Below are 26184 nucleotides of genomic sequence, written 5' to 3'. Positions count from 1 at the left end.
GGTCTGACGGAGTAGTGCGGTTATCACAACATTCCTCAAGTACCTGGATGAAAGACTATGGGGCTTCAGAATGAGGCTGCATAGTCTCTGAACAGCAGCCTGCCTTGACTTGTGCTGCCCTCTGCGAGACCCTGGACACAGATTAGCGATGACATCCCTCTGACATCACCGCTCATCATGACCGGTGTCGTTCCCGACATCACAGTTGATCACAATCACCGGGTGTCACGGTGTGCATTGTGAGCTGGGACTGGCTGCTGCTCAAAGGCTATGGAGCTTCGGTCTGATGCTCCATCTAATGTGATGTGCCACTTCCGGGGCAGCTGCAGGGTGCTATGTTTAGGCTAGGAAGAGCCCAATAATCATGGACCTTCCCAACCTAATATTATCAGCCCAAACCTGTCTGCTTTACCTTTGCTGGCTATCAAAAATAGACCTTGTCACAAACCACCGGGGGGGTCACTCAGAAATCCCCCGCGCTGGCTACCAGTACGTCACAATCGGGGGGTAACAAGTGGGGGTCACCCCTACTTTATACCTCCCGACCGACAGACAGAGCACGTGACGCGCTCTCTAGCGCCCCTCTTATAGTCAGGCCAATTATGGAATTGCCCGACAATAAGCAAGGAGGCCGCTATACTACTTATGCCGATTATTGAAGGGTCCCCGGTGAGAGTAAGGTATATATTCCCCCGACCTCCGCGGGCGGAATATATAATATCTTCCCGAATCTCACTGGCCTCCCCACAATAATCCTTGGCACAACTCGCTGCCACCAACCGCTTCACGGTAACTATTAGCCGAACACACAGACGTGGGATTCAAGATCGAGATAACAGAACAGCCCAAGATTAATTATATAATTTAATCGCCTAAAGCACACTAGAAACTACAATATATACAATAGGAATCTACAGAATATACAGTTATGTCAGAGTACAGTTACAGATAAAGCATGGGTTACAAACAGGCATACACAGTTCAATCAGTTACCTTGTTGCGTCTGGCCACAGGGGGGCGCTGTAGACCAGGTTTCCAGGAACTCCCACAGATGTTTCCTACACGTGCCCCCAGCGAGAAGAACCTTGGAAAATGGCCGAAGCAGGGTTATCAACCTGGGCAAATCCAGGTCTCCTCCTACCTTAGTGACCTCACGGGGAAGCACTGCCACTCCCCCTGCATGGATCAGAATTATCCAGAAAAGGGGATTTTGGCCATAACTGTGCCTGGGAGCGTCGTAGACGGACGTCAACGCTCTCATTGTGACAGTTATGAATTTAGCTACAGAACGAGGGGACTCATGACCTGTCTACGAGTTCCCATATGGCTGATATCACGTTTGGTGTGTTTCCCAATGTCCTACTTCCATAAAAAGGGTGTGCCAGCATCGTCCACATGCGGAGACACCATTTCTATGGTTGCCATATTTATCGGAAATATGGCTTGCGAGATATGAACCATTTTTTACTGGAGTCGTTCTGTCTGGCTACTTCCATAGCCTTGCTAATGAGATAGCAGCCCCAGCTACAGGGTGACGGCAGGGAGTCATCCTGGATCCATTGTCCTCACATCATCTCATTTCCATATCACAGGACATGGGGGGGGGGGGGGGGGGGGGGGGCCATGGATGTGTAAGTGGAATGTGACACCTTCCAGATGCTGCACATTGAGAATAAGAAGGGAGGGGGGCACTGCCAGGGAGTGATGAGAGCAATTATGACTTCTCGTCATAATTCCTCTTCATATCCCAGGCTTTACCTCACACCTCCCCCCTTTTGAGGGCGCTAGGGGGCAGCACACTCCGGTGTTCCCCCGTGCGCCCGTCCGCGACCCCTCCTTGTCTGGACAGCCCGTCTGCGTTACCGTGGTCACGGCCCCTTTTGTGGCGAATGGTGAAGTCGTATTGCTGGAGCGCAAGGCTCCATCGCAACAATCGCCCATTCGTCCCAGAGACGGTGTGCAACCAGCTGAGGGGATTGTGGTCCGTCTCCACGATGAAGTGGCGCCCGTATAGATAGGGTTGCAGACGCTGCAGGGCCCACACTATGGCCAGGCACTCCTTCTCCATTGTAGAATAGGCCACTTCCCTTGGTAACAGCTTCCTGCTCAGGTACAAGACTGGGTGCTCTTGGCTCGCAGAGTCCACCTGGCTGAGCACCGCACCGAGGCCGAAGTCACTGGCGTCGGTCTGTACTACAAACGGCCGCGTGAAGTCGGCTGCCTGTAGCACGGGCGGGCTGGACAGGGCGTCCTTTAGGGCCCGGAAGGCTGTCTCGCAGTCCATTGTCCAATCGACTGCAGAGGGCAGCTTCTTCTTGGTGAGGTCCGTCAAGGGCTTTGCCAGGCTACTATAGCGTGGAACAAACCTCCTATAGTACCCAGCGGTCCCCAAGAAGGACATCACCTGCTTCTTGGTCCTGGGGGTGGGCCAGGATGCGATGGCCTCCACTTTCTCAGGCTCGGGCTTCAGCGTTCCCCCACCTACCCGGTGACCGAGGTACTGGACCTCGCTCATGGCCAGCTGACACTTTCCCGGCTTGATGGTCAGACCTGCCCGGTGGATCCGCCTGAGCACCTGTGCTAGATGCTCTAGGTGGTCCTCCCAGGTGGGACTGAAGACGGCAATGTCATCCAGGTACGCGGCCGCGTACCCTTCAAGTCCCTTGAGCAGGGTGTTGACCATCCGCTGGAAAGTGGCAGGGGCATTCCTCATCCCGAATGGCATCACCGTGGACTCGTACAGTCCAAATGGGGTAATAAAGGCAGAGCGTTCCCTGGCCTTGCGAGTCAGGGGGATCTGCCAATATCCCCGGCTCAGGTCCATGATGGTCAGGTACTGAGCCCTGGCCAACTGATCGAGCAGGTCATCGATGCGTGGCATTGGGTACGCATCGGCGACCGTGACAGCATTGAGCCCCCTGTAGTCCACGCAGAACCGAGTGGTTCGGTCCTTCTTAGGGACGAGGACTACAGGCGAGGCCCAAGCGCTGTTGGATGCCTGGATCACCCCCAGCTCCAGCATCTCGTCAATCTCCTGGCGCATGTGTTGCTGCACCTCCAGGGAGACCCGATATGCTGAACGCCGGATCGGGGGATGATCCCCAGTGTCCACGTGATGGACAGCCAAGTCAGTCCTTCCGGGCTGGTTGGTAAACAACCCCCGGAAGGGGTGTAGGGTGGCCCACAGCTGGGACCGTTGGTCCTCCAAGAGCTGGTGGCCAACCTCCACATCCTCAAGGGATCCGCCTGCCCTAACCTGGGCTAGCATATCCAAGAGGGTTTCCGCTTCTCCCTCCTCGGGCAGGTTGCACACGGGGAGCGCACATGCCTCCCGCTCATGATGTGCCTTCATCATGTTCACATGGAAGGGCTTCCGCCTTCCACGGGCAGGGTCCAGGGTGACCAGGTACGTCACAGGGTTGAGCTGCTGGTACACGAGGTATGGGCCTTCCCAGGCTGCCTGAAGCTTGTCCTGTGGTACGGGGACCAGTACCCACACCTCTTGACCCACTTGGTAGGTCCTCTCACAAGCGTTCTGGTCGTACCAACGCTTCTGATCGGCCTGGGCTTGAGCCATATTGTCGTGTACCAGTTGCGTCAAGGCCTGCATTTTGTCCCGGAAGCGCATGACATACTCGATAACCGACACTCCAGGGGTGGCCAAATCCCCTTCCCAAGCCTCTTTCACCAGAGCCAGGGGGCCCCGCACACGTCGCCCGTACAGGAGCTCAAACGGTGAGAATCCTGTTGAGGCCTGTGGAACCTCCCGGTAAGCAAATAACAGGTGTGGGAGATACCGCTCCCAGTCACGCCCGTGGGAGTCGACCAACATCTTAAGCATCTGCTTTAAGGTGCCATTGAACCGCTCGCACAGGCCATTAGTCTGTGGATGGTACGGGCTGGCCACCAGATGTCGCACCTGGACTTGCTTACAGAGGGTCTCCATCAGCTGGGACATGAATTGGGTCCCCCGGTCGGTGAGCATTTCCTGGGGAAAACCCACTCGGGAGAAAATCTCCAGCAATGCGGTGGCCACCTTGTCAGCCCGAATGGACGACAAGGCCACTGCTTCTGGGTACCGGGTGGCATAGTCAACTACCGTCAGTATGAAGCGTTTCCCGGAGCTGCTGGGGATGGCCAGCGGGCCGACCAGATCCACAGCCACCCTCCTGAAAGGCTCATCGATGATTGGCAGAGATACTAGTGGGGCTTTGGGGTGTGGCCCCGCCTTCCCCACTCTCTGACAGGTTTCACACGAACGGCAGTAGGCAGCCACATCGGCCCCCATTTTTGGCCAGTAGAAATGCTGGTTTAACCTGGCCTTGGTCTTAGCGATCCCTAGGTGTCCGGCCATCGGAATCTCATGTGCGATCCGCAACAACTCCGTCCGGAACGGATAGGGTACCACCAACTGTCGGTCCCTGGGCCACGCCTCCGGTGAACCCTGCTGGACCGTGGCCCGGTACAGCCGTCCTTGGTCCCAGACCACTCGCTCCGGGTCCGAGTCCGAGGGAGGCTGTGCCGCCTGCTCCTTTAGAGCTTTCAGGCTGTCGTCAGCTTCTAACGCTGCCTGAAACTCCTGACTAGATGTGGCCAGAATCGACGAGACTGTCACATCTTCAGTCAGTACCCCGGGACCTGTGTCCTGGCCTCCACCTGACTCGGCTGCCACTTGGTCAGAAGGGGAAGAGCTATCGGACCTCCGGGAGGCCCCTTGGCTTCCAGCACTCCCACTGCGGGTGACAGCGGCCACAGCCGCTGCGACCGTGGGTCGTGCCTGCTCCTCCTCCGTTCCTGACCAAGTCGCCGGTTCAGGCAGACCTACCTGGCTTCCTGACACCCCGGTTGTGGGGGAACCCTGCACCGAGATCTTACCTGGGAGCACTTCCGCTCCTGGACCGGCCCCAATCTCACCTACCTGTTCCCCTCCTGCAGCAACAGAACCCCGCTGTGAAATCTCTGGGGACCCCACATTTGCTGTGGTAGCCCCCACCCCACACACTGGTCCTCCCCCTGCAGCACCCTGCTCTCTGCTTATCCCTGCAGAGGGCAACAGATCCCAGCTCACAGGCTGATTACTTGTAGAGGCATTGTCACACCTTTCTCTGACCCCCTCCCCTGTCACAGCTGCAGCTGTGTGTGTGTCTATGGTGTCTGTGCAAGCAGAAATATCAGAGTTCACTCCCTCCTCCCTTACATCATTCATAGATAACACATTAACATTGTCCGGAGGCACGTCAGCACTGGCTGAAGGTTCAGCCTTTGGGGCGGGGCCAAACTGGGAGGTTATTTGCCCCAAATCTGTCCCAAGTAGCACGTTTGCAGGGATCCGATCAGTTACCCCCACCTCCCTCACCCCTCGCCCTGCGCCCCAGTCCACATAAATGTCAGCAACAGGCAGCGCCGGGTCAATGCCTCCAATCCCGGAGACAGCGAGGGTTTTTCCAGGGATCAAGTCTTGGGGGGACACCATCTCAGGCCGCACCAGAGTCACCTCCGAGGCGCTGTCTCGCAGTCCTATGGTCACAGACTGGCCGACGGTGACAGGTTGGAAGCTGTCCAGGGACCTACCACCACCCCCACCCACACAATACACCTTGGGCGGCCCTTGGGACGGGGACGGAGCCGGGGCCTTGGGACGCTGAGGGCACATGGCCTTGAAGTGTCCAGGTAGGTTGCACTGGTGGCACCGTCTTGGTTCTGCCACGGGCCTGGAGAGGGGAGTTGAGGGGGACACCCCCTGCAGTCTAGGGGCAGGTGGGGCAGTCGCAGAGTTCATCTTACCCCCTCTCCAGGTGCTGCTGGTGGCCGCTCTCCTGGCCTCAGGGGCCCGGTTGTTGGTGTAGTCATCGGAAAGGGCAGCTGTAGCCGTGGACCCCTTTGGCTTCTGGTCTCGGATGAACTGGCGGAGATCCTCAGGGCAGTTCCACAAGAGTTGCTCCGTGATGAACAAGTCCAGGATCTCCGGTCCGGTGGAAAGCTGCAGGCCTTGGGTCCAGTGGTCGGCAGCTCGGGCAAGGGCCCGCCGGTGGTCAGCCCAGGAGTCCTTTGGTCCCTTCTGCAGCGTCCGGAACTTCTTGCGGTAGGACTCCGGGGTGAGGTTGTACTGTTGGATCAGGGCCCGCTTGATGGTGTCGTAGCCCTGATCTGCCTCAGCAGGCAAGTCCCCAAGGATATCCAGGGCCTTACCCCTTAAACGGGGGGTCAGGTATTTGGCCCACTGGTCCTTGTTCAGATGGTGCTGCAAGCAAGTCCGCTCAAAAGCAGTCAAGAAAGAGTCCAAGTCTCCATCCTTCTCCAGCACTGGGAAGTCCTCAACACGGACCTTTGGAAGTTTGGTGTCTTGAAGGTCACGTGTGGCTGATGAGGGCCGGAGCTGAGCTAGCTGCAGCTGGTAGTCACGCTCTGCCTGGCGCTCTTCACGCGCTGCCTGCCGCTCTGCCCTGCGCTCTGCCATGAGTATCTCGTAGGTATCCCGGTCTCCAGCCTGGAGAAGGGCCATAGCCATTTGAAGAAGGCTATCCGAGCCTCCCAGGCTCGGTGGAATGGCACGTGGTGATCTGCGGCCCGCTGCGGAGCCTGGTGCTTCACTGTCCATTGCAGAGCGGAGGGCTGGCGTCTGGCTCGTTGAGGACCCTTGGGCGAGCTGCTCCTCATCTTGTCCAGCAGTGCCCGGTTGTGCAATGTCCTCTGCAGAGCTGTTTTCTGGCGTCGAGCTCCTGGAGGACTCGTGGACAACCTCCTCATCGTCTCTGGCCTGAGCATCGGCCATTCCTTTGGCTTTGCTCCTGGTGCTCTCAGCCATTCTTGCAGACTTTTGGTCACTGACACAGAACTGACACCTGATGCCTCCACACACCTTACAGTATCTGCACTCTGACACTCTAGTGTTGAGCTAGTCTGAAGACCCCAGCAGCCACAGCTGCTGCAGGCAGTCTTTAGTGTCTGGAAGTATGGGTCTCGCACTCACACACACTATTATCTCGATCCCACCGCTTGCCACCAATATGTCACAAACCACCGGGGGGGGTCACTCAGAAATCCCCCGCGCTGGCTACCAGTACGTCACAATCGGGGGGTAACAAGTGGGGGTCACCCCTACTTTATACCTCCCGACCGACAGACAGAGCACGTGACGCGCTCTCTAGCGCCCCTCTTATAGTCAGGCCAATTATGGAATTGCCCGACAATAAGCAAGGAGGCCGCTATACTACTTATGCCGATTATTGAAGGGTCCCCGGTGAGAGTAAGGTATATATTCCCCCGACCTCCGCGGGCGGAATATATAATATCTTCCCGAATCTCACTGGCCTCCCCACAATAATCCTTGGCACAACTCGCTGCCACCAACCGCTTCACGGTAACTATTAGCCGAACACACAGACGTGGGATTCAAGATCGAGATAACAGAACAGCCCAAGATTAATTATATAATTTAATCGCCTAAAGCACACTAGAAACTACAATATATACAATAGGGAATCTACAGAATATACAGTTATGTCAGAGTACAGTTACAGATAAAGCATGGGTTACAAACAGGCATACACAGTTCAATCAGTTACCTTGTTGCGTCTGGCCACAGGGGGGCGCTGTAGACCAGGTTTCCAGGAACTCCCACAGATGTTTCCTACACGTGCCCCCAGCGAGAAGAACCTTGGAAAATGGCCGAAGCAGGGTTATCAACCTGGGCAAATCCAGGTCTCCTCCTACCTTAGTGACCTCACGGGGAAGCACTGCCACTCCCCCTGCATGGATCAGAATTATCCAGAAAAGGGGATTTTGGCCATAACTGTGCCTGGGAGCGTCGTAGACGGACGTCAACGCTCTCATTGTGACAGTTATGAATTTAGCTACAGAACGAGGGGACTCATGACCTGTCTACGAGTTCCCATATGGCTGATATCACGTTTGGTGTGTTTCCCAATGTCCTACTTCCATAAAAAGGGTGTGCCAGCATCGTCCACATGCGGAGACACCATTTCTATGGTTGCCATATTTATCGGAAATATGGCTTGCGAGATATGAACCATTTTTTACTGGAGTCGTTCTGTCTGGCTACTTCCATAGCCTTGCTAATGAGATAGCAGCCCCAGCTACAGGGTGACGGCAGGGAGTCATCCTGGATCCATTGTCCTCACATCATCTCATTTCCATATCACAGGACATGGCCATGGATGTGTAAGTGGAATGTGACACCTTCCAGATGCTGCACATTGAGAATAAGAAGGGAGGGGGCACTGCCAGGGAGTGATGAGAGCAATTATGACTTCTCGTCATAATTCCTCTTCATATCCCAGGCTTTACCTCACAGACCTCATGTTATTTTTTTCATTCATTTATTTATTCATTCATTCATTCATTCATTCATTCATTCATAAAAAGTTGTCCAATAAGCTCCACAGCAATTTAATTATATGTTTATATGTCTGTATACCTCTATGTCTAATATCTATCTTTATTATCTATCGCTATATAATTCATTGGTGTCCAAAAACGCTAGAAAAACGCAGGTGAAAAACGCTTGCAAAATTGCAGCGAAAATGTGGCAAAACGCGTGTTTTTTTCCATTTCGTTTCTCCTGCCAAGAGATGCAGAAATGGTGCAGGAATTTCTGCATCCAAATAATCAACTTGTGCACATACCATAATAATTCCACTCATGATATATTCTCCCTTGTCTAAATGCCCTGTTTTCCCCGAAAATAAGACACCGTCTTATACTTTTTTTGCCCCGAAAAAAGCACTAGGTCTTATTTTCAGGGGTGTCTTTTTCTCAAGGAGACATAGTTGAGGGTAAGTTTACCCCTCCCCCCCACCAATATTATCATACTTACGTCTGTGTGGCTCCTAGATCTCCGTGATCTCCCCCCCCCCCCATGTCTGGCCAACACACATACATCAGATCACACACACACACACACACACACACACACACATCAGATCGCATACACTCATAGAGACAGACACACACACATCAGATTCCACATCATTCCTCCCTGTGATCTCCAGCGGGCGCTCCACGCTCCAGGCAGATGTGCGGCATGCCGTCCTCCCCTGAATCCGGCCGACACTCACACATCAGAACACACTCACGAAATCGCACATACCGGTACAGTCGCGCGCACACACTCACCACATCTAGTAATACCATGTGCGTCTGGCCATGTGATCCTCCCGCAGGTCCTGAAACATTCACTGCACAGTGTCACAGGTACTTACGCGTGCCGAGAAGCAAGCGATATCGCTAGATGTGGTGAGTGTGTGTATGCGATCTGTAGTGTGTGTGTGTATATGTGATTTGATGTGTGTGTATATGTGATTTGATGTGCGTGTGTGTGTGTGTGTTTATATGTGATCTGATGTGTGTGTGTGTGTGTGTATTTGTGATTTGGTGTGTGTGTATATTATTATTATTATTATTATTATTATTTATTGAGCGCCATTAATTCCATGGTGCTGTACATGAGAAGGGGTTACATACAGAATACATACACAAGTTACAGTAGACAAACTAGTACAGAAGGAAGAGGGCCCTACCCTTGCGGGCTTACATTCTATAGGATTTTGGGGAGGAGATAGTAGGTGGGGTGTAGATTGGGCGGCAGCTCCGCACACGGTAGTCGGGCGGCAGCTCCGCACACGGTAGTCGGGTGGCAGCTCCGCACACGGTAGTCGGGCGGCAGCTCCGCACACGGTAGTCGGGCGGCAGCTCCGCACACGGTAGTCGGGCGGCAGCTCCGCACACGGTAGTCGGGCGGCAGCTCCGCACACGGTAGTCGGGCGGCAGCTCCGCACACGGTAGTCGGGCGGCAGCTCCGCACACGGTAGTCGGGCGGCAGCTCCGCACACGGTAGTCGGGCGGCAGCTCCGCACACGGTAGTCGGGCGGCAGCTCCGCACACGGTAGTCGGGCGGCAGCTCCGCACACGGTAGTCGGGCGGCAGCTCCGCACGGTGGTGGAGCAGTGCGGTCATTGTAGATTATAGGCATTTCTGAACAGATGAGTTTTCAGGTTCCGTTTGAAGTTTGCAAGTGTAGCAGATAGTCTGACGTGTTGAGGCAGCGAGTTCCAGAAGACTGGGGATGCTCAGGAGAAGTCTTGGAGTCTGTTGTGTGAGGAGCGAATGAGAGAGGAGGAGAGAAGGAGATATACGGAGGAGACAGATTATGCACAGCTTTGTAGGTCAGTGTTAGAAGTTTGAATTGGATACGGTGGAAGATTGGGATCTGATGTGTGTTCCGCTGCAGGTGCTTGATGTGTTCCACTGCTCCCGGTCGGGGTCTGGTGATTGTGATTGCGGGGTCATCTCTTCTGTCTTCTCTCATGTGGAGGTGCCTGCTATCTATAATGAAGTGTCCCGTATGATTCTTTAACTTTTTTAGCGCTGCATGGACACTTCATTATTGACCCACAACTAGGTCTTATTTTCGAGGGATGTCTTATATTTAGGCGTCCCTGAAAAATCCTGCTAGGTCTTCTTTTTGGGGAAACACGGTATGCGTTTTATTCACTTTCATTTGATTGCAATGTGTTCTGTGCTTGTGAACTGCATGTAAAATACCAGTGTAAAGTGCAGGTATAAATATGTGGTGCTAAGAATTCACTTTGCTTTATACTTTTGACTTTAAACCATTAAACAAAAATAGATTGATCTCTGTGGTTTACTGGATAAATAAGTGAAGTCAAAAACCTTTTAGAATATTCCGTAAATGGATGACACCAGCCCCGGTCTACAGGGTCATGTACACGCTAGTAATGTTATTTAAATGTGGCAATGTCAATTCATTCTCTTTTTTTTTTCCCCCTTTATATTTAGCATCTGCCAAATGTTAGTTGATTTAATTAGTAATTACATTGTCAAATATGGAAATGCAGCTAATTGCATCCTCACTCAACCTGTTTTGCATACAAACCTTGGTAATCAGAACTCTGTAGCATACAGAATAATGTCAGCGAGACTCGGAAAATCGACACAAAAGGTGACCTCATCTGACAGAATGTACCGGAGGCTTATTAATGCGTTTCTGGTGAGATGACATTGGTCTCCTCTCGCAATCTGGGCTGTGCATTGTCTCTGTGGATCGGACTGTGTAGGACACCTTCATGTAATCCAGGTGCAGCCACTTAGCGGCATTTCCACAAGAACTTTAATTATGACCACTTAGCAACAGAAAGCACCTGCTTACACAATTAGGCAATTCACCGCACTCCCACAACTAACATGGAGAACAAAGGGACATAGAGCACGCTTGCGTGACAATCACCGGCATTGTTTTCCCTGCTGACTGAGAAGTGTCGAAAACAAAATAGGCAGCAGCAGATTGCATAATATGGCAACTGTGGTAATTATTAATCTGTCACTGATGTCATTTGTTGTTAAGATTTTACGTTTTACTATTTGTATTTTTACTAGTATAGACTATGGAGTCTATGACAATGGGAGAAAAGAGGCCCCAAGTCCTTGTGCCTGAGTGAACTATGCCAGAGTATGAGACGGAAAGTCTGTAAAGAAGGGCATATGTACATAGGCTATGTTCACATGCGGCATCTTTTTTTGTCAGTTCATTTTGAGTGCATCTTGCAATGCGTTTTTTACAGCATTTTTGACGAGTTTTGCCCAATGCGTTATTTACGTCAAATCTATTGACCGGAAGGGCTCAAAAACACGGTAAAAGCGCAAAAAGAATTGACATGCTGCATCTTGAAAAACACAGCTAAGATGCAGCCAACAAAAGATTCCCAGTGTGGACAGCAAAATAGAAATCTCATAGACTTTGCTGGGAGAAGGAAATGCATGCATTTAGGTGCATCTTTGTGACCTCAAAAATGCAGCAAAAGATGCCCTGTGTGAACATAGCCTATGATAGCTGTTGTGCAAATCCCTTCCGAACCTACCATTAGGCGTGCTTGCTTTTCTGACCTTATAATCTGTCCTCGGAGTAGGAAGTTACTCCCAAACAAAAGGATTAAGTTGTTGCTGCACATTTGGGAGACTCCCATACACATCAGATGGTTGGCCTGTCCCTGCCAAATTGGTGGGTTCAGGAAACTTGCCTTAACCCCTTCACGACCATGGACGGAATGATCCGTCATGGTGCCCTGGGCCTTAACGACCAAGGACGGATCTTTCCGTCATGGCGTAATCGCGGGCACAGGAGCCTCCGGTGACTGCGAAAAGTTAGCATAAACCGCAGATTCGGGGAGGAGGGGACCTGTATCTGACCTCAGGAGGGGTGGTGCCTCCTCCCCGGACCTACGGAGGGCTGTGATTGGCTGACGAACGCCGCTCAACCAATCACAGCCACTGTAATGTTCCAGCCACTTAAAGTGACTGAAACATTGAAATCCAGCCCTGGCCAGTGCAGCTAAAGCACTGGCCATTGGCTGGAGCTGGGTGACCTCACTGGATCACCCTCCCCCAGCTCCAGTAGCTCTGATTGGAGAGATCGGCCTTGTGACCGCTGTCTCCAATCACAGTGGACCTGTTGCCGGTGACCGCGCCCATCAGCTTCACTTCCCGTTCCCTGCAGCACGCCAGCACAGTGAGTGTACACAGTGCAATGGCAGGGCGACAAGCTCCGGTCCCATGCTGTTATGTGACCGGAGCATGGGACCCGGAAGTTGCCGCGCGCTGCCATTGCACTGTATGAAACCGGCCTCCCGATCCGCCGCTGCCCTCTGCAATCTGCCACCCGCACCCCCACCCCCTCGTATCTGCTGCCCGCACCCTCACACCTCCCGATCCGCCACTGCCCTCCGCGATCTGCCACCCGATCTGCTGCCCGCACCGTCACACCTCCCGATCCGCCGCTGCCCTCCGCGATCTGCCACCCAATCTGCTGCCCGCACCCCCACACCTCCCGATCCGCCGCTGCCCTCCGCGATCTGCCACCCGATCTGCTGCCCGCACCCCCACCCCCCCACACCTCCCGATCCGCCGCTGCCCTCCGCGATCTGCCACCCGATCTGCTGCCCACACCCCCCACCCCCCACACCTCCCGATCCGCCGCTGCCCTCCGCGATCTGCTGCCCGCACCCTCACCCCCCACACCTCCTGATCCGCCGCCGCCGACCTCCATCTGCCACAGTGCCACCGGTCCCCCCCGATCTGCTGCCCGGCCCCTTTCCCTCGTGATCGGCTGCTCGTCCCCCTCACCTCCGTGATGTGCTGCCAGCTCCCTCCACTCGAGATCGGCTGCCCGCTTCCTCCTCCGTTATGTGCTGCGCGGCCCCGCCCCCTCTCCTTCGTTATGTGCTGCCCGCTCCCCCCCCACCTCTCACCCCCGTGATCGGCTACTCGCCCCCTCTCCCCTGTCACCGCCGTGATGTGCGCTCCCTCACCTGTCACCGCCGTGATGTGCGCTCCCTCACCTGTCACCGCCGTGATGTGCGCTCCCTCACCTGTCACCGCCGTGATGTGCGCTCCCTCCCCTGTCACCGCCGTGATGTGCGCTCCCTCCCCTGTCACCGCCATGATGTGCGCTCCCTCCCCTGTCACCGCCGTGATGTGCGCTCCCTCCCCTGTCACCCCCCGTGATGTGCGCTCCCTCCCCTGTCACCCCCGTGATGTGCGCTCCCTCCCCTGTCACCCCCCGTGATGTGCGCTCCCTCCCCTGTCACCCCCGTGATGTGCGCTCCCTCCCCTGTCACCCCCGTGATGTGCGCTCCCTCCCCTGTCACCCCCGTGATGTGCGTTCCCTCCCCTGTCACCCCCGTGATGTGCGCTCCCCTCCCCTGTCACCCCCGTGATGTGCGCTCCCCTCCCCTGTCACCCCCGTGATGTGCGCTCCCTCCCCTGTCACCCCCGTGATGTGCGCTCCCTCCCCTGTCACCCCCGTGATGTGCGCTCCCTCCCCTGTCACCCCCGTGATGTGCGCTCCCTCCCCCTGTCACCCCCGTGATGTGCGCTCCCTCCCCTGTCACCCCCGTGATGTGCGCTCCCTCCCCTGTCACCCCCGTGATGTGCGCTCCCTCCCCCTGTCACCCCCGTGATGTGCGCTCCCTCCCCTGTCACCCCCGTGATGTGCGCTCCCTCCCCTGTCACCCCCGTGATGTGCGCTCCCTCCCCTGTCACCCCCCGTGATGTGCGCTCCCTCCCCTGTCACCCCCGTGATGTGCGCTCCCTCCCCTGTCACCCCCGTGATGTGCGCTCCCTCCCCCTGTCACCCCCGTGATGTGCGCTCCCTCCCCTGTCACCCCCCGTGATGTGCGCTCCCTCCCCTGTCACCCCCGTGATGTGCGCTCCCTCCCCTGTCACCCCCGTGATGTGCGCTCCCTCCCCTGTCACCCCCAGTGATGTGCGCTCCCTCCCCTGTCACCCCCGTGATGTGCGCTCCCTCCCCTGTCACCCCCGTGATGTGCGCTCCCTCCCCTGTCACCCCCGTGATGTGCGCTCCCTCCCCTGTCACCCCCGTGATGTGCGCTCCCTCCCCTGTCACCCCCGTGATGTGCGCTCCCTCCCCTGTCACCCCCGTGATGTGCGCTCCCTCCCCTGTCACCCCCGTGATGTGCGCTCCCTCCCCTGTCACCCCCGTGATGTGCGCTCCCTCCCCTGTCACCCCCGTGATGTGCGCTCCCTCCCCTGTCACCCCCGTGATGTGCGCTCCCTCCCCTGTCACCCCCGTGATGTGCGCTCCCTCCCCTGTCACCCCCGTGATGTGCGCTCCCTCCCCTGTCACCCCCGTGATGTGCGCTCCCTCCCCTGTCACCCCCGTGATGTGCGCTCCCTCCCCTGTCACCCCCGTGATGTGCGCTCCCTCCCCTGTCACCCCCCGTGATGTGCGCTCCCTCCCCTGTCACCCCCGTGATGTGCGCTCCCTCCCCTGTCACCCCCGTGATGTGCGCTCCCTCCCCTGTCACCCCCGTGATGTGCGCTCCCTCCCCTGTCACCCCCGTGATGTGCGCTCCCTCCCCTGTCACCCCCGTGATGTGCGCTCCCTCCCCTGTCACCCCCGTGATGTGCGCTCCCTCCCCTGTCACCCCCGTGATGTGCGCTCCCTCCCCTGTCTCCTCCGTGACCTGCGCTGCGCTCCCTCCCCCACCTCTCACCCTCCTCGATCTGCTGCCTCCTTCATCTCCTGTGATCCAGCTGCCTAGATCCATCCTGTAGGGTAACTATCCCCAATTTCCCCTCCCACTCCCCTTCCCACTCATCCCCCTCCCATCCCCCCCTCCCCCCATCCTCTGCCGCTCCTGCATCCACTGCGCCCTCTCCCATCCTCCCCCACCCTATCCCAGCCGCCGTCTCACAATCACAGATGTCCCTTTATATGCCGCCGCCCCATCTGCCGCCCCCCCCCCCCATCTGCCGCTGTTTTTTTTTCTATGCCATGGGGGTCTAGTTTCCAAAATGGGGTCACATGTGGGGGAGCTCCACTGTTTTGGCACCTTAGGGGGTCTCCAAACGCAACATGGAATACGCTAATTATCCCAGAAATTTTGCATTTGAAACGTCAAATGACGCTCCTTGCCTTCCGAGCCCTGCTGTGCGCCCAAACATTTGACTTCCACCACATATGAGGTGTCTGTGTACTCAGGAGAAATTGCACAATACATTTTATGGTGCAATTTTTCCTGATACCCTTGTGAAAAAAAAAGCTACCTGGTTGAAGTAACAATTTTGTGGTAAAATTTTTTTTTTTTATTTTCACGGCTCAACTCTATTAACATTTGTGAAGCCCCCAGAGGTTCAAAGTGCTCAATAAACATCTAGATAAATTCTATGAGGGGTCTAGTTTCCAAAATGGGGTCACATGTGGGGGAGCCCCACTGTTTCGGCACCTCAAGGGCTCTCCAAACGCAACATGGTGCGGCTAACGATTCCATCTAATTTTTTGTTCAAAAAAGTCAAATGGCGCTCCTTCCCTTCCAAGTCCTGCCGTGCGCCCAAACAGTGGTTTTTCGCCACATATGAGGTATCTGCGTGCTCAGTAGAAATTGCCCAACAAATTTTTGGGGTTCATTTAATCCTGCTACCCTTGTGAATATGCAATATTTGAGGCTAAATTAACATTTTTGTTTCAAAAAGTAAAATGTTCATTTTTTCCTTCCACATTGCTTTAGTTACTGTGAAGCACCTGAAGGGTTCATAACCTTCTTGAATTTGGTTTTGAGTATCCTGAGGGGTGCCGTTTTTGGAATGGTGTCACTTTTGGGTGTTTTGTGTCATGTAGACCTTTCAAAATCGCTTCAAATGTGATGTGGTCCCTAAAAAAAAGTGGCTTTGTAAATTTTGTTGTAAAAATGAGAAATTGCTCATAAACTTTGAACTTCCTTAATTTTTTTTTTTTTCCCAAAATTGTTCTGATGTAAAGTAGACATGTGGGAAATGTTATTTATTAATTATTTTGTGTCATATGTCTCGTTGGTTTTAGAGCATAAAAATTCAACGTTTGAAAATTACAAAATTTTCAAAATTTTCGCGAAATTTCCGTTTTTTTCACAAAGAAACGCAAAAAATATCGGCCTAAATTTACCACTAACATGAAGCCCAATATGTCACGAAAAAACAATCTCAGAATCACCGCTGAAGCGTTCCAGAGTTATAACCTCATAAAGTGACACTGGTCAGAATTGCAAAAAATTGCCTCGTCTTTAGGGTCAAAATAGGCTTGGAGCTGAAGGGGTTAAAGTGGTTGTCCACTACCCTGACTCCGTAAATGGTATTGCCATTAATGCCTAAGGATAATACACCTAAAGATCCCCAGACACTTCTGCCAATTTTCATGTTTTGAACATGTCTGCTTCACTTCCTGTGTCCTGGTACCAGCTCTGCTCACACAGCCATCACTTCCTCTTCAGATCCTCTATTTCCTTTGACTATATTTCCCATCATTCCTTGTGCAGGGCTACTAGCCAGTAGTGAGCACACCCCCTGTAACTCCGCCTACACTGCTTGGCCTCAGCATACCCTCCTTTACAGGATAGCGCTGCAGCCAAGTCTATGATACAGTGCATAGAAGTAACACAAAGCACCAGCACACCAACCCTGGTAATCTAGATTATCCCCTACTCTTCTTCACTGTCTAATCATGTTCTATTGTAGCAGGACGGATAGATGGAGAGAGATGTGTAAATGTATATAATGCACCCTGTATATACATTACACAGATTACAGAGCTTGGTGTATAAATGTATATACACCTTTCTGTATACACACAAATATAAGGGAGAGATCTGGAAAATGGAATGTGAACGGTGATGATGCTGACTTCTACTTCTTGTTCATGGTTATGGAGGTGAGCGCTTGTGTCATGCTTAGTGGTTGTTCTTGTGAAGGCTAAATTTAATCTTTTGAAGGCTAAATGTAATCTTGTGAAGGCTAAATTCAGTCGTCCATGAAACTGGCCGTGGCTCTTCCAACCCAAACTCTATCGCATCATATGTATATATGAAGCTGTTGCGTTCCGGTTGGGAGACAAGTTGGTACATCAAGGTGTGTACAGTGATCTTGTGTCAAAGATGTCTGGATTCAGTCTTAAACAAAACAACTGAAACTCAAACCAAGCACTGGCGCATGGTGCACCCTTAGCATGGCTGAGTAGTAGTTCACACAAGGTAGATCTTGTCGCCTACCGAGTCATTTTATGCTGAGAGACTTCGTTTAAAAAATGCTGATCTGTCAAGGTGATCTCTGATTAGTACCTTGCTTGAGGTGCTTATCATAGGAGACCTAAGTTTTGATAGACTGGCTGCAATAAGACTTACAGATGATCAGTAGTACAGATGTGTCTTCACCCCAGAATGTTGACAAATTGGATGGTGTAGCATTTATTTTCTTAATATGTACCACTTACAATATGCATTATTGTTGGTGCCTCTACTTACTCTTGGCATATTTAGCGTTAAATACGTCCCTCTTCTTTTGTGAGTTGAATGTGCAGTTATATATTACATGGGAATCATAGTAATATAGCTATGCAGTGTTCCTTCTGAGCATGTTTTAGTTCTTAGACTATTTTTATGTCCGTTTGTATCTTCATGATCTTTGTTCAGATTTAATCCATTGATCTACTAATCTTGTTGTAGCTATAGCTGGTTTTGTAGGGACTTTTCAAGCAAATTCTCTTAAAATAAGTGATGCGTCGAGGCTGTGAATGCGATAGATGTCACTGTGATATGTGCTGCTAATATTTCATCCTAAAACTGTTGTGTTTTATGCTAGCATTCATGAGAAAAATGGAAAAGAAAACATTATTTTGAATCATGGAAGTGTCTTAAAAATGCTGTATAAGCATCCCATGAGCATAAACTTTTTCATTTTTTTTTTTTTTTTATCAAACAAGAATTGTATTTTTCTTGTAAGCATTAAATCTTCCATGGTCGTATATCTTGAGCAATTGTGTTTACTGTACTGAAAAGTGGAAGACATCGGTGAATCACGTTCGTGCATTTGATGTTATTTTACTACTTGTTTTTTTAAAATATTTTTTTTGTTTTTTTTTTTTCATTTTAGATGTAACAGTATAAAGGTCTTCTCTCAATATTAATCTCCTCTTTCAAATTGAATTTGTATTGATGAATGGTTTGGTCATACTTTTGCAGACTTGAAGGCTTTGGCTGGTCATTGTTGTCCAAGCAAGCTGGACCAAGCCGAAATAACTAATGAATTGTCATCAACGGCTGTTTTGCGCAAATAATTTTTATACATTTTTTGGATGATGAAATTTAAAGGGAACCTGTCACATTGTTCATGCAGTCCGATCTGTAGACAGCATGGTGTAGAGAAGGAGAAGCTGGGCAGAATGATTTGTTGGATAATGATGAGTATAAGGCCGGGTACACATATCCAGCTTTTCGCTGGTTTGACCGATGCAGTGCACGCTAGTACAGTATGATACAGTACAGTGGCAGCGCCGCAACTTCCGTGTCACATGCTCTGGTCACATAACAGCATGTGACCTGCGCTTGCTACACTGCCATTGTACTGTATACAATGTACTGGCATGCGCCACAGCCGTCAAACCGGTGAAAAGCCGGATATGTGTACCCGGCCTAACTTGTATTTCACATTGAAATCCCTGGTGATTCCATATATAGGAGTTAAGTGGGCGGTCATAAAGGGCAGACTTCCACTCCCTGAATAATACCGCCCACTGGACTCATGCATACAGACACCAGGGATTTTAATAAAAAAAATGCAGCTTTTACTAAAACTTTCCCAACACAATGTATATCAATCTGATCAGCTCCTCCTGTTCTATAATGTCCTTTGCAAGCTGAGCCCCATTTCTTTCCCAGTAGGTGATGGCCTTAATATTCAGCCATCATCTGCCGCTAACAGCTGCAGGCGGAACATGGCTCCTCCCACATCTGTTAACCTGTTAAATGCCATAGTCAAACTCTGACAGCGGCATTTATTATGTTTTAGCATTGGGGTGTATAATTTTATGATGCTATCACAGGGCACTGAGGAGTTGCCATGATGGCAGGTGGTCTGCTGAAGGCTTTTGTGCCTTTCATGACTGTACTTCCGTCAAAGCCGGCCAGCCTGTAGCCGGCATTCATAAGAGACCTTGATCTTCGCAAAGCATAGCTGTACTGTAGTATTGCCTTGTATAGTATAAACTGGCGGATAATCACAGGTTGAAATCCCCTTAAAGAGACTAACAAATACGGTAAAAAGTGAAAAAAACACTTTTTTGAAAATATGAACAAAATAATAAAAATATCTCAAATCACAATGCTTTTCTCCCATTAAAAATAAAGAAATAAAAAACACACATTTGGTGTAAAAGTGCATTCTATGAAAATATAAGATTAATAAATTGACCTGATCAGTAAACTTCGTAGCAAGAAAAAATATTGAAATACTAAAATTACGTTTTTTTCATCTGTTGCAACACTGCAAAAATAAATGGAATAAGAGACAATCAAAACATCTAATATTTTCATCAGTCTTTTGTACTCGAGCTGTATAGCATTGTAGGCATCCTGCAATATTTATTGTGAAACTACATGGTGCTGTACATGCTTAATTGGCAAAATATTCCTGAGTTTCTATAGAATTGTATGTATATGTATCTGCTTTATATGTCTTCACAATGTACCTGGTTTATTTCTTTGCTGTTAATAAACAAATTTTTAAGAAACCAATCTTATATACCCCAAAATGGTATCAATAACAACATCAGGGTGCAAAAAAAACAAGCCCTCACACAGCCCTATGGACCAAAAACTGAAAGTGTAAAGTAGTGTGTGTGTGTGTGTACACATATACATGTATGTGTGTGTATGTATGTATGTATGTATATGTGTATGTATGTATGTATATATGTATGTATGTATATATGTATGTATGTATGTATATATATATATATATATGTGTATATAGTAATTTTTGTATTTGTACTGACGTGAGAATCATATTGCTGAGTCATTTTTACCGTATAGTGAAAGCTATAAAATTATAAAAATGATACATCCGATCACGCTAATGTTACCCCCAGTACAAGCCGTTCAAACACTGTAAGCGGCTCACACTGCGCTGTGGACCGAGCGTGCCCAAGCACAGCAGTGCTTCTTCAAGTGGTACTCTTATGTAAAGCACCCATCATTCTGAATCCGAAATCTGTGTTTTTGTGTAAAGTCTGTTTAGTACAAACACTGAATCTCTGGTTCGCTTATCTCTATTTATTATAAATTTGACAAGGAATGGTGACGGTAGTTAGCAATAGCAGACACAACCCAATAAGACCCCCAGCAGAGCTCTTATTTAAAATGAGTTATTTAAAGGGAGTTATCAAAAAGAAGAGAAAGGTTCAGGGAGCGGGCAAAAAAAATAAAAAATGTATTGGAAAATATTAAAAACATGAGAATATAGCAGTAGTGGAATAATAATTTAAGTGTCAAAAATTATTAAACTAAAAAGGGAATCTGTCAGCAGGTTTTTCTATGTAATCTGAAGACATGCTTCAAGAGTTAAAACATAGAATTCAGGGATGCCTGTCTTGTCAAGGTCCTTTCTGTGTTTATTTGATATGTTTGTTTAACCTGCAGGATTTATCATTACTTGGACTACAATGTCATATGCACAGTAGTCTGGCATGCCCCCTCGTCTGATTGACACCACACTGTCAATGTGCAATCTCTGTTGAGAGCCTGGTGTGGGTGGGACAGCTCTCTCAGCTCTGCTACATGGCTAAATCGAAAAATTCTGAGTCAGAACGACAGCATCCAGTAATCTAAGTGATACATCATTGGAATCAGGATCTCTTTGCCTACATTATAGTTCTCTTAGATGAGTTAGCAAACACCTGCTGACAGATTCCCTTTAAAGACATTTCAGGGTAAGGGGGTGATTGGCATGCGGACCGGTATGATTGTGTGTGGTGTATGTAGTTGTATGTATTCAGTGCATGGATAGAATTCTTTAGTTGTTAATTCTTTCTATGCAGCTGTATAATTTTGATCTAAAGTCAGACATGGTTACATCTGATATGGGCATGCTATATATGTCTGCAGTAAATTCAAGGGGAATTCTGACTACAAAGTCTCTATCCTTTGTTTGTGGTCCAGGTCTTGGACATGACCATTGCTCATTTTATGCATTTACATTTCTGAAATCTCTCTTATCTTCGTTTGCTCACTGGCCAATCCCCCTGCAGTTCCCATTCTTTCTTAGCGCCATAATTTGGCATTCTATAGAGCATGAGAATAATAAAGGCTACTTTACACGCTGCGATATCGGTCCCGATATCGCTAGCGTGGGTACCTGCCCCCATCTGTTGTGCGACACGGGCAAATCGCTGCCCGTGCCGCACAACATCGCGCAGACCCGTCACACATACTTACCTGCCCGGCAACGTCGCTTTGACCGGCGAACCGCCTCCTTTCTAAGGGGGCGGTCCGTGCGGCGTCACAGCGACGTCACTGAGCGGCCGCCCAATAGAAGTGGAGGGGCGGAGATGAGTGGCCGGAACATCCCGCCCACCTCCTTCCTTCCTCATAGCGGCCGGGAGGCAGGTAAGGAGAGGTTCCTCGTTCCTGCGGCGTCACACATAGCGATGTGTGCTGCCGCAGGAACGACGAACTACATAGTTACTGCTGCAGTAACGATAATCGAGAATGGACCCCCATGTGACCGATAAGCGATTTTGCACGTTTTTGCAACGATGCAAAATCGCTCATCGGTGTCACACGCAGCAACATCGCTAATGCGACATCGCTAATCCGGATGTGCGTCACAAATTCCGTGACCCCAACGACTCTGCATTAGCGATGTTGCAGCGTGTAAAGCCCCCTTAAGTGTACATTTGGTGGTTGCTGTTCAGGCAATTTCATAAGCAATTTGTGTAAGTTTGCTATAGGTGAACTTATTCTTTTTGCTGCCTTCTCTTCAAATTTTACATCCAAAGATCAAAATATTAAATTAATAAAACCAAAAAGTCGTCGTATAGCCCCATACAATTTGTAATACACTAGTTTCCATTTCATTGGATCCGTAGTTGACGTTGTTTGTCCCGGTAGGCTCACTATAGTGCAGGATCCCGCCATCTTGCATGGAATTCCTTTTCTTCTTTGTTAAGGAGTACAATCCAGCCTTGCAAAATGTTATCCTAGTTGACACCATCGGATGTCACTTCCATTTAGTTGTCATTGCCTTACTTAATTTAGCAGTATGAGATAGGCATATTTAATGATTCAGCTTAGGAAAAATAATCATTTTCGATGTTGGAATATGAAATGTTCAACACAATTATGAGAACAATTACTCAGAAAAGCACATTATTTTTCTTCATATCTAATGCAGCATTTTATTTTTTACTTGTCACATTGATTTCCAATCTCTCTGTGCGACCATCCAATATTCTGTGATTTTCTTTGTGCTTTCACTCCCTCTTTAGAATAAAGTGAATTTACATTATTCTATGATAATAGCCCAAATAAAGTCTGAACTTTCCACTCGCTGTACTCAGGATTAACCAAGCTTCGATGCATTAAGTGGTTTTCTAATTACCCTTGGCTATAACCGTGCTCTGTAACCAGACAATTTTGACATTCTTGGATACCATCGTCTAATTTGTATTTCAGTATAAATAACTTTAAGGAGATGCGTTCTGCTTAAGTGTTTCTAAGCATTTATCTTGGTGTGACCGGGAGCAGCTTGAACAAACCTACTGATTTGCAAAGCTAAATGCGGCTGTTTAGACTTGTGCAAGATTTGGGTGATTCATATAAAATATTTGGTGCAGAAAGCACGGCTGAAATCCATATGATTTCTCCGTAGGAATGATCATCTGTTGCATTAATAAGAACAGAATCTGGATCCATGTAGAAATCAATGTGGCATGGAACCCAAGCAAGCTTATGTGATGCTTGAAACAGACGTATCCATTTAATGTTTTAATAAAATCTGCTGGTCGAAGGCGATAAATCACATAGCCCGCTATCGTGCACTAATCCTATTAGCATGAAAAATAGAATGATCAGCAAAGCTGTCTGTGATCCGCTAGGAATGTAAGGTCTGTGGTGGTCATGTTGTTTCTAGTAGACTATTAATGGACATTTATGTTTATTTGTTTTAACCTATGCCATTGACAAAAATACTAAATGTTTTAGTGAAACCACAAAAAATTGCTTTAAGAACAGTATATTTAAGCTCATCATTTTGTCAAGATTTGGCATGGATTATGCCAATATTATTTAGAAGAATTTATTTTTTGTCTCCTTTGTCAGACTAAGGGTACGTGCCAACTATCCAGACATGTAGCGCCCTGGTCGCAACATGTCCTCTCCTGCGGGGCCGCGAGTGCTCTACGCAGAAAACCGCAGCACCCCATGCCCATGATCAGGTTTTGGTCAGCTGCGGACTTTCTCTCTGTTTTCCTGCAGAGAACAATCGCGGCTCCACAGCAGACACTGATATGTTGTGACCTCGAAGCTGTGCCGCATGTCACTTTATGCTGCGGGAAAAACAAGCACAGTGAGCAGGAGTTTCTATAAATCCCATCCACTGTGCTTGTACTGTACAAGGCAGCATTTTGGAAAAAAAGGCTATGTGCTCTTACTGAGTTTTTGGTTGCATCTCCTGGCTTAAAAAAAAACCACTTGTTTTTGCAGCTTTTATTTTGCATGCACTTTTAATGCATTTGGGGTGGAAAAATGCTGGCAAAAAACGCTAAAAGAATTGTCGAGCTACAGTTTATTTTCTGCACCGAATCTGCAAGGAAAAAATAAGCAGCGTCCACAATAATTAAAGGGAACCTGTCACCGGATGTGTATAATACTCACCTAACGGTCGGCACGGAGCAGATGGGTCGTATGGGCGTGTCCGTACTCCGGGTCCGTGCCTCCTCTTTCGGCCTCATTCTTTTGAAGCTCGTGTAGATAACGCGTTCTACGTCATCTGCACTAACCGACGGTGAGGTCCTGCGCAGGAGCACTTTGATCTGTCCTGCACTTTGATCTGACCTTTTTTTATGAATCAATAGTCTTCACTCACTCACTTTGTACTCAGTGTTAAATGCTTTCCTCAGCCCAGGAACATCTGTGCAATATAATAGAGCAACGTCTTGAGAACAGTATGGAAGGAATTCCTTTTCTCTGCTTGTGTACCATGAAGTACGGGTACCAGGGGCCATCAGGTTCTTTTCCTTTAGTCTAGAGCCTAAAAGTTCTGCAGAATGTTTAGGAAGGTCCAAGTTTAATTCAAGCTGTAAAAAATAATTTTGGCTCATTTGGACTACTGTAAAATTCTTCATTAGATTCGTGCGCTTCATGTTCTGTATTTTGGACTTAGGCACAGGGCCAATTACTGACGGTAGGTTTGAGTATTTAATACCCTTTTCATTGTTAATGTTAAATCCCTCCACGTTGCACATATGAAAGTAGCACTCATCAAAAACCCTCAGATATTCAGAACAAAAACCTTTTGCTTCTATCGTCATTTTCTAAGACCCGTAACTTATTAATTTTTTTGGACTTTAGAGTTGTGTGTGCTTTGTTTTTTTGCACCCTGTACTGACACTTTTTTATTGACACTATTGTTGGGTAGATACAATGCTTTGATTGCCATTTGTAGCAGTTGAACAAACTGCTACAAATGGTGTCACGGCTGCTGGAAAATCGCAATGTTGGCTTTTTGATTTGTGCTTTTCCTCATTATAGCAGTTACACATTTTTATTTAATTTAATTTAATTTTTTTTTTTTTTTTAAAAAAAAAGAAAAAAAAACATTTTTGGCTGTATTGTATAATTCCCTTAGAGGACTATGATCAACTGACTGCTTCTATTATAAACAGGGATTACACAGTACTTCTGTATATAGCAAAAATCATAGTCTTGTATGAATGCCAGCCATGGGCGGGGCACCACTGTGTGATTTAAAACAGCATGTCCCCCAGACCACACACTATAAATGCTGCTGTCCTAGATTGTCAATGACATTTAACAGGTTAGTAGCCGCAGGCAGAGATCCACTCCTCACGCAGCTGATAGAAGCAGATGATGGTGAATAACAGCCAATATCTGTCATCAAAGACACGGATTCAGTTGATGTCCCTGCATCAAATAACGGGACCCAACATGACGTAGTGGTACAACATATGTCGAGGAGGGAAAGTGATTGCATATCAGTAGGGTATGTCATTATTTTACGATCTGAGAGGATCTAGCTTCTGTGATCCCTACTGGGGATGGACGAACCCGAACTGTAAAGTTCGGGATCCGTACGGAACACATGGTGTTCGTGTAGACGAACCCGAACACAAGCTTTCTGGGACGTTCGTGTTACAGTTTGTGTTACAGTCGGGTCCAGGGGCAGTAAAAAAAAAGCACATTATTAAAAAAAACATTCTGATCATACTTACAGGTCCCGCGACGTCCTGCAGACTTTGCCTCCCAGCGCTTCTGCTTCCCCGTCCGTCCGATCATTGCTGTTCCCCCCGGTAAGCACCTCTGGCTAAAAGGACCTGCCGTGACTGTGACGTCATACCCACGTTACCGGTCATGTGGGAATGTTGTATTACCTCATTGGCTACAGACTGGTCACCTGAGTATGACGTCATCAAAGGTCCTAGTGTGCCGTGATGCAAGTGTCATCGCATCACGGCGCACAATCTCCCGACGGCAGCGGGTCAGCTGCATGTATGTCCACAGCTGAGGCGCTGTTGTCGGGAGAGTGGGGTGATGCACTGACGGGAGAGTGGGGTGCCACAGCTGAGGCGCCGCTGTTGGGAGAGTG

General features: G+C 49.4%; 1 protein-coding gene across 4 annotated transcripts in view; it reads left to right on the top strand.

The window, feature by feature from the left end:
* The window catches only part of ENOX1 (ecto-NOX disulfide-thiol exchanger 1), an 899109-nt gene that overhangs the window by 353521 nt on the left and 519404 nt on the right, over positions 1 to 26184 (top strand). The gene's annotated exons all lie outside the window — the stretch shown is intronic.

The sequence above is a fragment of the Anomaloglossus baeobatrachus genome, chromosome 2 (assembly GCF_048569485.1).
Source record: "Anomaloglossus baeobatrachus isolate aAnoBae1 chromosome 2, aAnoBae1.hap1, whole genome shotgun sequence".
Classification (NCBI taxonomy): Eukaryota; Metazoa; Chordata; class Amphibia; order Anura; family Aromobatidae; genus Anomaloglossus; species Anomaloglossus baeobatrachus.
This window is presented reverse-complemented; position numbering and strand designations above follow the sequence as displayed.